General features: G+C 35.6%; 2 long non-coding RNA genes across 2 annotated transcripts; both read right to left on the bottom strand.

Annotated features, from left to right (window-relative positions):
* LOC109851063 lies at positions 8,747–9,162 on the bottom strand. The gene is made up of 3 exons (XR_002249659.1): positions 9,048–9,162; positions 8,920–8,980; positions 8,747–8,837 (listed from the first exon to the last, which is right to left on the bottom strand). It is a non-coding gene; the product is annotated as an uncharacterized LOC109851063 (long non-coding RNA).
* On the bottom strand, positions 9,176–9,873 carry LOC109851064. Its single transcript, XR_002249660.1, has 3 exons — positions 9,721–9,873; positions 9,555–9,642; positions 9,176–9,470 (listed from the first exon to the last, which is right to left on the bottom strand). It is a non-coding gene; the product is annotated as an uncharacterized LOC109851064 (long non-coding RNA).

Here is a 16,190-nt window from a genome sequence, read left to right as displayed (position 1 = left end):
AAAATTATTCTTATTTATCCCACTAAAATATCCCACTAGCGAAAAATTATTCCACTTTAATAATTATCCTATTTTGCATGAAAATGTCCCAATTGACTAACACCCCCTTAGAGCATCGGTGGCATATCTGTAAATAAATCCCTTAAAAATAGCTCTCATATTTTTAGATAGATCGATTTGACGGTTAGGAAGTGTTCCACACCCAAAATGGTAATTAGCTACAGGTAAAAAGGTTATTTTAGGAAATATAATTTAGGTTAGTTAGAATTCTTCAACTAACTAATATTTCACGTTATAATTTTTACCGTCTTATTTTTATGTACTTGTGACTTTATTGATATCTCACTAAGATGGTGATGAAAATGTGAATAAACAACCTTTTGATTAGTGTCATCCCTGAATTAAACTAACAACCTTCAATTATTCATTGCTATTCAAGGAAATTCTTTCAATTAATCATAAAAAAGGAGCAACTGTATGCAAATCACACTTATACATTTCCACGTAAAGGGATGAAGTACATCTGCATGCAAGACAAATTTGCATAGAAGAAATTCAAGAACCAAGCAAGTAAACCCACAGGAATACAAAAAGACGAATTGATGAAAAAAAACTAGAAATCAAATTGTCAGGTTTAAAATACCTTTTCTGGATCAACTAAACTTTTGCTTATGGTGGGGCTTAGTCAAGTATGCCGGAAAAGACGTAGGAGGCGATGACGTAGGAGAGGTGAGGATCGGTGTAGTTCGAGGAGGAAGGATATGGTAGATAGATCTCTAGAGCGGCGGAGAGGGTGGAAGGTCAGGAAGAAGGCGTAGATGGAGGAGAAGGGTTGGGTGGAGTTGTGGTGGTGGCCCTAGCTGCGAAGAATTGGTGCAGCAAGAGAGAAAACGAAGATAGAGTAAAAACAGAGCATGGTTTTGAAAGAGGATAATTAAGAAAGTAAGTAAATAGGTTGGACAAAAATACCGTTCCAGCTTTTTAGATAGTTTTTATTTTTTTTTTCAAATTAAAAATGCTAAAAATGCTAATTTGGGAGCACCGAAGCAATGCTCTGAAAGTATAAGGTTATTTGCATATATAGCCCTTACAGGGAGGATATTTGTAAAACTATCCTAAATCATAGCATTTGCAAAAGTAACTCCAAATCATCAATTTTTGGGAGAACCCCCAAATCAATTAATCATCAAATTTTTTTTTTTATACTGGAATCAAAACCATGACCATGGAAGCCATATTGGAACCTCCCATCCATCTAAGGTGATCCATGGTTCCCCAGCTAATCATCAACTTGATAAGCAAATATCTAATTATTTTGTCTGTTGATGTATGGAATCACACAATCAAATGAAAGTGGATTAAGTTGACAGATGTCCTCTCACTCTCTAAATGTCTAGTCTTTGGGCAAGTTGTACTTCCTTGTACAAGTAACAGATTGTTAGAGGGCGGGGTGTGATTACCCGGTTGTTCCTCCGACGATCAAGTTAGTGGGTGGCTTACGAGGAGAAGTAATAAGAACGCTAGTAGTTCTTAAGTTCAGAGAATAGTGGGAAAAAACTTACCCTGTAATGAAAAATAGTTTTTTTCTTTTATAGTAATGGAATGATTTTAAGATGGTATATTTAGCCGGGCATATGCTTGCGGCCAAGGCAGCTTCAACTTTACTAGTGTCGGCCGAGGAGTGGAGGAGAGGTCATTTCAATTTAATGAGAAGTGATTGGTCATTAGTGCACAGGAGGGGCTCGAGGCCTGAGACGTTCCGTCGTCTTTCTACTCGTATGGTGGTCGAGAAGTACCGTCTTTAGAGTTGCCAGTGCAAGATGTTGACCGATGAGTTAGCCGAGTGGAGTGGTTAAGTAGTCGACTCAGCCGGGAGGTGACACGTAACACCTTTCGGGTCGTCGACAAGTGACACCTTTCAAGTCGTCCTCGTAAGATATCAGTGTGTCAAATCGACCGAGCTGAGCCTCTAATTGTCTTGACGAGCTGACTTAATTATGCATAATATGAGAGTATGAGACACATATCTACCGTCCATGGGTGATTATTTTCCATCATTAAAATAGCTATAACATTGTCAATAATATTTACAGTACAATTGTAAATATTAGCCTATTGAAGTTAACGGTTGATTGTTTTGGAGACATTGATAGTTTTGTAAATACTAAGATTTGAAAAATAGTTTTGCAATACCCATGATTTAGGGCATGCAACATGCAAATGTATAAATGTTGTGCTTTTAATGCTTTGATTATTCACCTGGATTCTTTTAATTGCTCATTCATCCTTCTAATATTACAATTTGATAATTACACAAAACTCATGATTCATTCACGCTTGACACAACCATAACATATTGCTTTAAGAAGAAGTTTTGATGTGAATCAAAACATAACACTTTTGTAATAAATAATGAGAAGAAAGAGATGAAAAATAAGAAGAGAAGTATAATAGGTATATAGAGGGGCAACAAGTATATCTTAAGATATATTTATATGTCATTTTATAGTAAAAGTTTTCAAAAATTATTAATTACTGTTTTTATATAAATTTTTGAATAAATGGGAGAATGTTGAAGCATATATTTCTTATATTTTATTTATTTAAACCAAAAATACTAATACTACATGTTAAATTGAAAGTTTCTTTTCACGTTCGTTGCGAATAGATCTCCTATAATTCCATTAGTATGGATGGACCTCTTATACAACTTGTTCAAGTGTGGACTGATCCCTTTAGGCATAATTTTGACTCATTAAAAAGCTTAAAAAATAAAGATTAGAGGGTCCATCCACATAAATAAATTTATATGAAGCCTACATGCAATTTGGCAACGCTACAGTGATCTATTTGCACTTAGATTTTTTTTCCAAATTCATAATACCATGTAAACTGGAAGCTTAATTCAGATAAATTTATAGATTAGTAACTTAGACCAAATTTCAAAAAAAAAAAACCAATCTCATGCGAAATCAAAATACAGTAAAAAATTTGATAGGTTTCAATACGCAAAAAGACCTAGTCAACTGACAAACAACTCCAAGGTGACCCGTGACCGCAACGGGTAACCTCACAGCGAGATGTAACCTCACCGCACCAACTGACACTATCACTCGTAGGTGATCATGACGCCGTATGCAGCTTGTCCAATCACAGCCGTCCATGTTTAAAAAATAAGCATGCAACTTAATGGGTCCCACATGCGATCATCGCTGCTATCGAACGGTTTTCCGTCGTTCCAGCGGATCACCCGCGATCGGGACGGTACACCAATTCTAATCTGGCCAGCGTAGGCCATCCGTTGGTCGTGGACGGCTGTGATTCGTCCAGGTAGGGGGATAGAGGCGTCCTGCATAGTGGTTGATATTATTTTTGTGTTGACCAAATTCATTTGGAATATGTTTTTGGTGTTTTTTATTAGATGCTTACGAGAGAGGAATGAGAAGAATGGGTAGTTACGAGGAGGCTGTGTTAGTTAAAGATAGATGTGGGTCCCGTCATCTTGGACCTCTAAATTTATAGGTCAAGTTGTTTTGCAATGTTCATTTTCTATCCACCATCATAAAGTAACTTAATGCGATCAATTTCATGTGACCAACATGTTGGCCTTCTTGTTTTGATGATGTTTAACAAACAATTTACCACTAATGTTGTTTGTCTAGTATTTGTGTTTTCTTATTTATTATAGACAAACAACGTTAGTTGGAGGATGAATGGAATCAAGCTTTCACGAACATATCCAATGGAGGTTGGCGGAATTGTGGAGTGAAGCAACATACAATTCAAGTTAAAGATTAAGTTCAAGCTTCATCCGCAAAGTGTATCAAGTCGAGCTTATTGAAGATCAAGATCAAGCTTGGGTAAATTAGTTTAGGGCTTATATTATGTGTGTTAATACTTCAAGCTCAATATCAGACACACACGTTTGGTTTGGTTTATCGTCGTTTTGGATTATAGACTTAACGATATTATTTTATATCTTTTATCAAGTTTATAAATCTATTGGAAAGTTTTCAAAACTTTGTTTAAACTCATTTTGTCAAGATCAAGCTTTTACAAGTCCATACTTATGTGATTTTACAAAATAATATGATTCCACAATTGGGAAATACAAATTGAAAAATTCTTTTTTGTAACATGTTCAAAATCACATTTGCAAACATTTTCCAAAGTTTTATCAAGTTTGAAATTGATTTGTTACGTTTAATTGAATTTACAAAATCATGTTTTTCGTTCGTGCATGTTCATGCATATTTTTACAAAACAGATGAGTTTTCACAAATGGGAAGTGATATTTAATAAATTCTTTCTTTTAAATGTTTAACTACATGTTTAAAAACTTTCCTCAAAATTTTATCATTTTTGGAGTTGATTTATTGTGCCCAATTGATTTTACAAAATCGTGTATGTCAGCAGATTTTTAGAAACTGTATATCTGTGTTCAAACATTTATTTCTCTCAAATGATAAATGATTTTTCAGAAATTATTTCTCTAACATGTTCTTCTACATGTCTAGAACCTTATCTCAAATTTTCATAATTTTTGGAGTTGATGTACTATTTTTAATTGATTTTACAAATCCAGATATCTAAATTTCCAGAATGCTGAATTTAGGGGTATTTTGGTCTTTTCAGCCTATAACGGCTAGTAACGGCTAGTTTTTGATATTTTCTGTTTTGGGGAGTTTGTGGCTGGTTTAAGAGGCTATAAAAAGCCCTCAAATTTCATTGTTTCTCATGAATGTTTAAGATAGTTTTAAAAAGAGTTTTACAAGTTTGTTTAAGAGTTTTTAAGTTTGTTTCAAGAGTTTGTTTATGAAGAAACTTTCACAAGAGCTTGAGGAGATCATTCTTTGGTGTTTGGGCATTCAACTCTTCTCCCTCTCTCTCTTGTCATCTTTAGAGAAGTGTTTCTAAACTCAATATAGCTTTACATTTATATATAATTGTTTGATTATCATTTTATTAAGCTAGAATTTATTTGAGTTTAGTTTGATTTGATTTACTTTTTGTTTACACACACAACCATTGAGCTTATTGTATTTGCATACATTATATAATTGGGTTGTGGGATTGTGTGACATTGAGTTGAGCCTAATTGAGTTCTCACCTTGTTAGAGAGAACAAACATTTATTATATTATGCTTATCGTGAGAATCACTTTGTAATACAATTGTACACCGAGTGAGGAGTGTGTGGTGAGAGTCGGGGATTGTTCCAAGAGGAGTGGTGTCGGTTGACGAACCTAGGGAGAGGTTGTAACCGAGCACTTGAGGGAGACACGGCTAGGTCCAACACTTGTATGGGTGTAGAGTGTTTGTTGTGTGAGAGTTTTCGGTGAACTTGTAAACCGAATGTGTAGAAGTTCCGGCTTCCAAACCGGATTGTGATAGTGGATTTCTCCCCGGGAGTGGGGAGCGGAGACGTAGGACGGAAGGTCCGAACTCCGTGATCATATTGTGTGTTTGAGTGTGCTTTGGCGTTCATTCCTTGTGTTAGTTTATATATCCTTTCATATATATATATTCATCATATAGGATATGTCTCATTGCTGTTTACATTGCTTATCCTAGCTCATTTACATTGTGGTATTTCATTCTTGCTAGGATAACTTGTTAATTTGTTTTAATTGGCATTTAATCGGATTAGATTAGCATAAGACCCTAATCACCCCCCCTCTAGGGTCTAACAATTGGTATCAGAGCTTGGTGCTCTTTGATTTAAGGTCTAATCGCCTTGAGTTAAAGATCCAAGTTAGCTTATTGTGCTAATCTAATTTTGAGCTTTATTTGTATCTTGCTTGCCTTTTATATTATGGATATGCATGGTTTAGGTTATGCCATTAATATTGCTCCTAGATTAGATAATTTTCCCTATGCCCAATGGTGTGTTAGATTTAAACTTTTTGTTCAATCTAAACACTTTGATTTATGGGAAATTATAGATGATGCTTATATTGTGCTCACTTTGGAGAAATCCAAGTGGAATAAGAATGATCATCGTATGTTTACAATGAATAATATTTTGTTAGAATATTTGCTAAATGCTTTTAATTCATCTATATCTAACAAGTTTGTTCATTTTGATAGTGCTTACAAACTTTGGAAATTTATAGAAGCACATCAATGGGACTTGGAGGCGATCCAACAAGCTTTGGAGGATCCGACTTCAAGTTCATACGAAGCTTCATGCACACGACCACTAGGCGATAGCCCTAGTAAGGTTTGCGAGTTCGAACCCGATAATAATTTATCTAGTGATGAACTTGCTTGTGCTAGTGAAAAATTATTGCATGCCTTTAACAAATTGCAAAATAATTTTAATGATTTAAAAAACAAGCATGATGTTTTAGAGTCCAATCATGAGGAGCTAGTGTCAAAATTGGATGTCATTGCAAAAGAAAATACCATGCTTAAAGAAAATAATGACATGTTAATTTTGGAAAATAAAAAATTAACCACATCTATAACTAGTAGAAGTAGAGAACATAAAAAATAACACTGCTTCCTTTATAAATGATTATTTATGTTCTACTTCTAAAAATGCATATGTGCCTAAAAATGAAGATTTGAATCTTATGAAAAATAGTATTTCATCTTTAGATTCAACTTTGAGAACATGCATTAATAATCATAAGAAGCTTCTGGATATGTGTGCCAAGTCAAAATCATCCTCTCATTATGCACACATGTATAGCAAAACTTATAAGTGTTCTATTTGCGGCCGTCAAGGTCATTTAGCTAAGTTTTGTTATGATGCACACAAACATAAGAATTCTAATGCTCCTTGTGCATCTCATATAGCTTCTTCATCTTGTATACTTACACATTCACATGCCCATTCTCACAAAGTTTATCATAAGCATGCTAGTGTGATCATTGTGATCATTTTGGCCATTTGGCAAAATTTTGCTATGATTTGAAAAAGACTTCACTTTTGCCAAATGATTTTAAAAGACCACAAAAGTTTAAATGTGATGTTTGTGGTAGATATGGCCACTTAGGAAAGTTTTGTTTTGATAATGTTTCACATTTGCAAAATAATCTTAAAAGATCATCTATGGTTGTAAATGTTTCCCGTGCACGAGCTAATGGTCCACAAAAATAAATGGATCTCTTTCATTGCACAAATTGCAATCGGAAGGGTCATTTGAGCGATTATTGCTTTGATCGTGTTAGTACACCACATATGCCCAAGAGGGTTCGTAACCCTAGGCCTTTGAGCTTTAATGATAGGGGTCATGTCCCTAAATCTTTTGGTACCAAGAGTTCTTGGGTACCAAAATAAATTTGATTTTAAACCAAGAATTTTAGTATTTTTATTTGTCTTTGTCTTGGTTTTGAAAATTATGCTTTGAAATTTTTTTATATGAAAACAATTTTTAATTGATAAAATCTTTTGTTTTCATGATTATTTGTTTTGTTTTGATGAGAGATTTGTACTTATATAACCCTCCGGATTTATTGGGTGTTTATTCCCAAATCATGTTTACCGGATGCTAAAATATTCATATGGGTTAATACTAGCTCAAGAGCTAGATAGAGTTACCTCTCTTGATTTTTGAAAATCAATGATGATTTGATTTTATGATTTAAATTTTGATTTATGATTTTATTTGGTTGATTCGTTTTTTATTTGAAAACTTTTTGCATGATTTTCATGTTTCTCTTCTTTTGATTTCATAAATCTATTCTATATATTTTTTTATATTAGTGTAATGAGACACTATCTTCATAATGACATATTTTTATATGTGTTCTCATTATCTTCATGTATGTGAGTAAATTTTTAGCATACTCTTATCTATGCTTGCTCACATATGTTTGCCATGATCTTTTATTGCATATATTCTATATGGCATTTTGATAGGGGAAGCAATCCTTATATATTTCTATGTGGGAGAAATTTTTAAAACCAACCTTTTTTAGAATTTAATAGGCAAAATCGACCTAAAGTGAAAAATATTAGCAAAACCGACCCTTTTCTTCAGAAAAGGGTCGGTTTTGCAGCTGAATGTGTTTTACGAAGTGCACGGGACTGCTAGTCCCGTGCACTTCGTCTTGAGCAGCGGGTGGCCTCGCTGCTTAAAAGTCGGGACTGCTAGTCCCGACTTTTAAGCAGCGAGGCCTGCCGCTGCTCAAGACCAAGTGCACGGGACTAGCAGTCCCGTGCAGTTCGTAAAACACGTTCAACTGCAAAACCGACCCTTTTCTTCTGAAACTAACAAGTCACATACTCATTTCACCACTACATTTCATGTAGTCCCGTTACATACATCCACACAAACTCCCACTAACAAATTACATACTGATTTCACCACATACTCATTTCAAATCAAACAAATCACATCACACCACAAACTCCCACTAACAAATCCAACATAATAACACCACAAACTCCCACTAACAAATCCAACATAATAACACCACAAACCCACTTAGAAATCAAACATACCACACGATATTATCGACTACAAATCCAAAAATAACATCCCTAAATAGTTTTGTAATGTATATAACCTATAGTTTACATACATCCAAGAACTCTCCTCCTCCTCCTTTGGCTTCGTCGTCCTCCATACCGCCCTTCGACGAGTTCGTGATCCGGTTGCGTTTGTGGTTGTGACGGTCCAGCTCCATCGTCGACACGTTGGGAAGGTCCAGCTTCATCGTCATTTCTGCGTCGTCCTCGACTTTGTCGCTGTTGTCGTGTATATACGAATGGCGTTACCTCCCGTCCATCATGACGATCTTCGTGAGTTCGGTGTAAGGCTTGTTGAAGCCTCTGCATTATAGCCTGATATATTGATACATGTTCATGTGTTTCGGGATTTCTACCTGCGATAGATAGTTCAAAAACAAAATTTCATATTAAATTTGATATTACAGAATGTAAATTTGAGATTTAATTTTATCGTACCTGCTCGAGCCAATTCCAAGCCACGATTTGCAAGAGTTTGAACTTCATCTATTGCTGATACCTGCAAATTTTTCAACACATAAAGTACCAATAAAAATGGACTTAGATCAAAATATGAAAATACTTACTAATTCTCTCTCATCTATACCCCGGGGCACATATCCTCTTTGCGACTCAACCGGTATTGTGGTCGAATGAAGTATCCACCTTCGGGTTATGCCCCAATATCAAGTGTAGTAATCTGTTTCCCGAGGAGTTGGTTCAATTTGGTTGACAATGCAAAAATGCCTATCATTCCATCTGTGTATAAAAGCTTGATGCACGATCATCCAGTTTATTTGCTGGCCTCCTTTTTTTGCCTTCCTCTCTATCTTTTCAACAAACTGCGGAACATGTTGTGCACGACCAAATTGTCGAAGCACGCGGTCCGGTACATGCATTTCTACTATCTCCAAACATATAAGAGGAACTCTAGCTCTCCATACAACTTGGTATTCTGTGCATATTGGGGGTAGCTGAGGTAGAAATTGGGTGTAGGGCTCCCATTCCATCTATAATAATTTAATGCAGTTGCATATCAGAATTGGGTTTTCAGTATGTAGAAAAAAAAGCGCATGTTTTTCGGTGAGAATTACCTGAAAAATCTTCATACGGTCAAGCTCATTCCGGTAGAAATCCAATTGTCTAGCCGGGGTCTCGTCATAGCATTTTTCGACATTCCATCTACAAAAAAATATTTGTCATACATTTAGTACCACAATGATAACTACAATTATATTCGCTACACTAAAAATACAATACCTGCATCCCAGTGGAATTTGTCCATCTAATTGTAAATGCGTGCATAGTCTCGGCTTCAAATGAAGTCTCTCCCATGCCCATACTTGCAATAAGCTTAGACACCCTTTAAGCTCACTGTTTTGTATAAGTGCCACTTTTGACATCTCTCTATATAAATACGCCAAAACGGCACTTTCCAACTAGACGTATCCTCCACCTCCACGACTGCAAATGCTAGAGGAAATAACCCGCCATTTGCATCTACACCGGTCGCTACAAGAAGCACGCCTTTGTACTTTCCATATAAATGTGTACCATCAATGCTCAATAGCGGACGACAAAAAGTGAAGCCCTTAATAGCAGGACCAAATGCCCAAAACACGCGAGTGAACCTCTCCATACCCGGTGCAATCTCTTCGGATAATATTTCGTATTCAGTACCCGGATTATTTCGTTTGATAGCTTCAAGATACTGTGGAAGTAATTCATATGATTTTTCCCAATCTCCAAAAATTTTAGACAACGCTTTCCTCCTTGCATCATATGCCTTATATTTAGATATCTTAATCCCCCGCATGTCATATACCCTCTGAAATATCTGACTTGCATTCAGATCAAGTTCAGCTCTAACTTCAGGCATAATTAGCTTACATATATAAGAAGAAGATGCAGAATAATCATCGACATCCACCGACGGGTTGCAACATGTATGAAGTCCGCAATATCTACATATTACAAATTGCCCATTTGATGATTTTCTCACAGCGGCATTTAGCAACCAAGGACATTTTTTATTTCTCTCATCTTGCTCATTTGCATTCTCTACTTCATTCTTATCGTTAAAGAAGCATTTCACATTGTAGTTTGTTGCATTAGTTTTTACCGGCTTTAATTTGACCCGATTCTTGATGGACCATTCTCGGATTGCAAAAATCAGTGCCTCCTTGTTCTCGAATAGATCCCCTTTTTTAAAAGTGAAGTCCTCAGGTCGTTGTAAATTTGGCCCAACATCAACAAATCCAGCTTGAGAAGTATTTATCCAATCCTCATTATGAAACTCGTCGGGCAACGGATCTTCAGCTTCCACATAATCATTGTTAACGTTAAATTGCTCCATCCAACGGGCGTCATCATCTATTCCAGCTGCCACATGCATGCTATCAATTTGCACGCCATCTTCTTCAAAATGATCTGAATCATCATCTGCTTCATCTTCTATAATTGCTCCGACTGGTGGGTAACCCGTAACATGACCTGAAGCGTCGTTAAATATATTAGTTGACGTCCCACCGATAGAATACTCACTTAAACGTTGTGGTTGAGACCATGGCTCTTGACTTGGAGATGTCATAAAACCAATCGACTCGTTGTCTAAGTCAAGCATCCGAGAAAACTCTCCTTGAGGTCGTGAAACTTGGGCAAATTCCTGAATCGGATACTTCTCAATAAACAACTCAATTGACGTTTGCTTCTCGACTAATTGTTTCATGTCATTCAATTCCTCATCTTCAGTAATCTCCACGGCAATAGTTCTACTCTCATTTATCGGACAATTGAAGAACACCCTAATTGTATATTCTTCTTTCTTAATTTTAGTAACTCTGTGTATTTCCCTAGTCATTCCATCAAAATTACACGACTTAGATAGCATGAACATTTTCCGAGAACCTCCATCATACACCGGCAAATTATTCACTCCGACGCCGAGGCTTCCATTAAAGAAACAAATAATGGATATGGAGTTCGTCATCGAAACTGAAAATACACAGTCCATCATATGCAAATAATCTATTAATATCTGAATAAATTCCAAATAATGGCTAAACCCCTAATTATTATTCATCATATGTAAATAATTACTAAACCCTAACTCCCAAATCACATTATTCATCCTATTGCACAAAATAAAAACTAATCCTACCCAATTCTAGCAAAATTAACAGCAAAATTAACAAAATAATTGCTAAACCCTCTCATATGTAAATAATTGCTAAACCCTCTCATATGTAAATAATTGCTAAACCCTCTCATATGTAAATAATTGCTAAACTAAACCCTAACTCCCAAATCACATTATTCACTCAATTCTAGCAAAATTTGATGAATATCCCTCTCAAAAATTAACAGCAAAATTAAAAAGAAAAACACACCTGAGGATGGGGGTTCGATGGGGGTCGATGGTGTCGGCGCCGCGACGAGGTCGGAGGGCTGTCACGAGAGCGGCGGACTGGTCACGAGAGGAATGAACGAAAAAAACCCTAGACCGTGCAAATGGCGGTGGTCGGCGGCGGTGATCGGTCACGAGAGCGGCGGATGGTCACGTGCAAATGGCGGTGGTCGGCGGCGGGGGTCGGCCATGATCTTCATTGCATATTTTCTATATGGCTTTTTGATAGGGGGAGCAATCCCTATATCTTTTTATGTTTGATACTCACCCGTGCTTATTGATAGGGGGAGCTTTCGCTCTCTTAATTCTTTTGTTCCCTTTTTGATGTTGTCAAAGGGGGAGAAATATTGTGAGTATATTCTTTCTTGTTTATATGCATGTGAATTATAAATTATATATTCATTTCCTTCATGCATATATCTCTTTTTGTAAATTGTTTGTCATCATCAAAAAGGGGGAGATTGTTGGCCTTCTTGTTTTGATGATGTTTAACAAACAATTTACCACTAATGTTGTTTGTCTAGTATTTATGTTTTCTTATTTATTATAGACAAACAACGTTAGTTGGAGGATGGATGGAATCAAGCTTTCACGAACATATCCAATGGAGGTTGGCGGAATTATGGAGTAAAGCAACATACAGTTCAAGTTAAAGATTAAGTTCAAGCTTCATCCGCAAAGTGTACCAAGTCGAGCTTATTGAAGATCAAGATCAAGCTTGGGTAAATTAGTTTAGGGCTTATATTATGTGTGTTAATACTTCAAGCTCAATATCACACACACACGTTTGGTTTGGTTTATCGTCGTTTTGGATTATAGACTTAACGAAATTATTTTATATCTTTTATCAAGTTTATAAATCTATTGGAAAGTTTTTAAAACTTTGTTTAAACTCATTTTGTCAAGATCAAGCTTTTACAAGTCCATACTTATGTGATTTTACAAAATAATAAGATTCCATAATTGGGAAATGCAAATTGAAAAATTCTTTTTTGTAACATGTTCAAAATCACATTTTCAAATATTTTCCAAAGTTTCATCAAGTTTGAAATTGATTTGTTATGTTTAATTGAATTTACAAAATCATGTTTTTCGTTCGTGCATGTTCATGCATATTTTTACAAAACAGATAAGTTTTCACAAATGGGAAGTGATATTTAATAAATTCTTTCTTTGAAATGTTTACCTACATGTTTAGAAACTTTTTTCAAAATTTTACCATTTTTGGAGTTGATTTACTGTGCCCAATTGATTTTACAAAATCGTGTATGTCAGCAGATTTTTAGAAACTGTATATCTGTGTTCAAACATTTATTTAGCTCAAATGATAAATGATTTTTCATAAATTCTTTCTCTAACATGTTCTTCTACATGTCTAGAACCTTTTCTCAAATTTTCATAATTTTTGGAGTTGATGTACTATTTTTAATTGATTTTACAAATCCAGATATCTAAATTTCCAGAATGCTGAATTTAGGGGTATTTTGGTCTTTTCAGCCTATAACGGCTAGTAACGGCTAGTTTTTGATATTTTCGGTTTTTGGGAGTTTGTGGCTGGTTTAAGAGGCTATAAAAAGCCCTCAACTTTCATTGTTTCTCATGGATGTTTAAGATAGTTTTAAAAAGAGTTTTACAAGTTTGTTTAAGAGTTTTTAAGTTTGTTTCAAGAGTTTCTTTATGAAGAAACTTTCACAAGAGCTTGAGGAGATCATTCTTTGGTGTTTGGGCATTCAACTCTTCTCCCTCTCTCTCTTGTCATCTTTAGAGAAGTGTTCTAAACTCAATCTAGCTTTACATTTATATATAATTGTTTGATTATCATTTTATTAAGCTAGAATTTATTTGAGTTTAGTTTGATTTGATTTACTCCTTGTTTACACACACAACCATTGAGCTTATTATATTTGCATACATTATATAATTGGGTTGTGGGATTGTGTGACATTGAGTTGATCCTAATTGAGTTCTCACATTGTTAGAGAGAACAAACATTTATTATATTGTGTTTATCGTGAGAATCACTTTGTAATACAATTATACACCGAGTGAGGAGTGTGTGGTGAGAGTCGGGGATCGTTCCAAGAGGAGTGGCGTCGGTTGACGAGCCTAGGGAGAGGTTGTAACCGAGCACTTGAGGGAGACACGGCTAGGTCCAACACTTGTGTGGGTGTAGAGTGTTTGTTGTGTGAGAGTTTTCGGTGAACTTGTAAACCGAATGTGTAGAAGTTCCGGCTTCCAAACTGGATTGTGATAGTGGATTTCTCCCCGGGAGTGGGGAGCGAAGACGTAGGACGGAAGGTCCGAACTCCGTGATCATATTGTGTGTTTAAGTGTGCTTTGACGTTCATTCTTATTTGTGCTTATTGATCATATCGCCAATTGTGCATTGCTCATTGTTATATCATTCACTATCTTGTTTTTGTTTATTGTTTATCCTTGTGTTAGCTTATATATCCTTGCATATATATTTTGCTATATATCTCTTTGCTAGGATATATCATATTGTATATTGCTTATCCTAGCTCATATATATTATTGCATTTCATACTTGCTAGGATAACTCATTAATTATTTTTAATTGGCATTTAATCGGATTAGATTAGCATAAGACCCTAATCACCCCCCTCTAGGTTCTAATACAACAAATCCCATAATGAATTCCAGATATAAGCTTGGCACGAAGTGGAAATAAAAACTAATCCTTCAGCAGAATTACAACTTCTAATAAACTCCTGGCGCGCGTGCAAATTATTCTGATTCATACAAATTAAGATAGCATGGGCTTGTTTGGAAGTTTTCATGTCCCGTTGTATGCACCAAAAAGCATGCTCTCATGTGTGGTGATCCATATAAATACATGTAAGGGAATGATTTGGAGGTTTCTTTGTCCCGAGCATGTGTCGAAAAAACCTGCTCGTATGCCATATAATGACAAATAAGAGGAAAACTTGGAGATTTTCATGTCTGATTGTATGCATCAGAAAAGTCTGATTGCGTGTGTGTTGATAGTTGATCCGTACAAGAACAAATAAGCGGATAGTGTGAAATGCACAGTTTGACGATTTTCAATGGCCCCTAGCATGCATAAGAAAAGTCAACTTGTGTGTGTTGTGTCTTGATAGTACTTGTATTCCTTCAATAGCTCTTCTTATTGTAAAAGGAACGTTACTCATTTTATCATTTCTACCGGAACTAGTTCGCAGTCCAACAAAGTCTTAATGAGAAGGCAAAGACGTCATCTTTTAAGTTTTTAGTTAAACCTAGAACTTTTCTTAACCTATACCAACACTTGTACAAGTGATCCAGACTTCAATGGCCTACGAGTCTCTAAATTGTTATGAATAGTTTTGTTCGTAAATCAGGATGTGCTACCTTAATTTGTTACTAACCTGAGTGTCCAACAACCCAGCTTTGAAAACAGATTCGTTAGGATATTGTTTATGCTTTGTAGCAAATGAATGTAGTACACTGTCAATACTTTGAGAAATAAACCTTCAAATTTATATTAGCTTCTCTAAGTGATGGGCCCTCTATCTTTGCCCTTAGTAAACTTTGAATGCCATATCAGCAAGAGAGGTAAACATTTACTTGAACGAAGTATTTTACAAATAGTATGAAAAAGAATGTTTTTAACATAGCCAAAAACTTATCCACTCAGTTACATATTGAACAAAGAAGAAAAACTTATCATGTGCGAGATTACAAGCATGATTCATTCGACTCTGTTATGGAGTACTGCGAGAAAGCTCAAGCAGATACTTTGAAGGAATCGATGACAGTGTGCAATTTATCTTTCATCTTCCCCCACCGTCTTTCGTTAGCTCCTGTTGTCAATGTGTAGAACTTGCCTGCACGAGACGCCATCAAATATCAAAAGTTCATGCTACTGATCAACATATCGAAAAGGAAAACTTTCGGAAGTATTAAGTACGGTATAGCATCATTCACGTCCTTTATTACAGCACAACTGTTTTAAGTACAAGGTACTTGGTTCATTTCTGAAAGTCCAACATATTATCTGATGAAACCTATCAAATGATTTTAATAACTGAAAACAGTATGAAGATATTTAAAAGTCCACCAAAAGAATAGTTTTCATAGTCCACATCAATAAATGGAAGCAATAAATGTAGAGAGAGCACATTCACCAGATTGCTAAATTTCAAAGTCCTCGTGGTTTAATTGGTGTTATACATCCCTAGTTTCCTCCCTCCTTTCTTTCTCTTATTTTTAACATTCTTTTTCTTGTAGTATTCTCAGTTTCATAATGTACTTCTTCTTGATATCTAGGTTTGAATTGAAGCCCAACCATGGGATAAATATA

This window comes from Asparagus officinalis, chromosome 7 (assembly GCF_001876935.1).
Source record: "Asparagus officinalis chromosome 7, Aspof.V1, whole genome shotgun sequence".
In the NCBI taxonomy this organism is placed as follows: Eukaryota; Viridiplantae; Streptophyta; class Magnoliopsida; order Asparagales; family Asparagaceae; genus Asparagus; species Asparagus officinalis.
This window is presented reverse-complemented; position numbering and strand designations above follow the sequence as displayed.